Source organism: Aplidium turbinatum, chromosome 14 (genome assembly GCF_918807975.1).
Source record: "Aplidium turbinatum chromosome 14, kaAplTurb1.1, whole genome shotgun sequence".
NCBI classification, from domain to species: domain Eukaryota; kingdom Metazoa; phylum Chordata; class Ascidiacea; order Aplousobranchia; family Polyclinidae; genus Aplidium; species Aplidium turbinatum.
In genome coordinates this window covers 6,651,888-6,653,498 of record NC_137485.1, presented here as the reverse complement: position 1 = coordinate 6,653,498, position 1,611 = coordinate 6,651,888, and positions in this window count along the sequence as shown.

Sequence of the window (1,611 nt, the reverse complement as noted above, 5' to 3'; positions counted from 1 at the left end):
TCGCGTTAGTGCCAAAGGTTTGTCATATACGATTGGTATCAATTTCACCTTTTTACCTTCGACAGACAAAATAATTTTTTCGAGAACGGTTCAAGCTTGAATGTGAGCAAAAACGGCAGTGTGCGAAGTGATGAAATGATTGAATGTGGGCTACATTTTATGTGACGCTTATGATATAGGATAATAACTAAAATATAATAAATTCTTTGTTTATATGTGTACTGGTACCAACCAACTAATCTTGGCAAAAGTTCACTCGTTTGAAACCGCAAGATCAAACAACGACAGTTCGACTCTTGTGCCTTGTGGCAGCTATGATTCCCAGCGCCATGGACAATCACACTTTTTGCTCCCACTTATGACGTCACAGATCGTAGAATGTGGGTCCCATTTTACATTTGACTGAAGTTAGTGGCCTGTATAGTCTGTACAATGTTACGTAGAACGTAAAATCTATTTTCCACCCTTTAGTGCGTCAGTCAAAGAATCAGACGCCAACCCATTCCCATTGAAAACGGCTGTGCGCCTGAAAAACGCGCTTGAAAAACAAGTTCTGCATTTAGGGACACCTACTGGGTGAATGATTTACAGACAACGTTTTTACAATAGCCGAAACTTCACTTTGTTAAGCTCGACGACGGCCTGCGTCAGTGGTTTAAAGTCTGTACAAGAAAGTGTCAGGATCAATTTTTCAAAGAGGCTTTCAGATTGAAGATTCCCATAAGCAAGTGAAAGTGTGTCGACCTCTTTCAAAATGCAGCACGGCCTGAAATAAAGCTCTGTCACATGAATTAGTGCTGCATTGTTGATAAGTCCAGCCTCATGTTGATGAGTTCAGCTCCATGCGTGAAACACGTGTCTATCGTTGTCAAATCTTGCTACAACTGATTGCTGAGAAACATTTAAAGATTAACGTTTATGTTTAGATTCAATTTAATTTGACCTTCAACAACTATCTTGACAATGCCATTAAGCTTGCATTATGCTTTGCTGCAAACAATTCACTTGAGATAGATGACCGTTTCATGGTGGCTTTGATCTTTATATTTCATTTCCGTGTGGGACTGAAGTGGGTAACCCACATTTTTGGAATCGACATTTAGCTAAGCTCCGATAAACACTTTTAATATTTATCTTTTATTCAAATTTGTCGGTAAATGTTACAAAAACTATTTATTTGAGTTAAAGAGGATTTGTCAAAAAAGTAAATGCCTAAAATTGATATCTGCTAATATTAGCTATAGGCTAATGAATGTCGTGATCGTGTGACAGAAATGAACGTTTTTAATCAGTAACTCAACTTCGACTTAGCCTAGTCACAAAAAATGAATACTTTGACTTTATTAGTTCGCTTTGGATCATTTGATAAAGTGAAATGCTTTCAAGATTTTGTATTTTTAAAGGGTGCTATTAGCAAGTGAAAGCAGTGGTCGTAAGTAAAGTTTGTTGATTTGCACAGTTGGTTGGTTTTGAATCTTTATCCTCGGACTGACAAAGCCTTGATTGGTGTCCGCCCAGTTAGCTCAGTGGTAACGCGCTCGGCTCAAGAACGCCAAGCGGCGCTGGTTCGACTCTCCGGGTATGCGCTTGAGCAACTCAGTTCAGGACTGC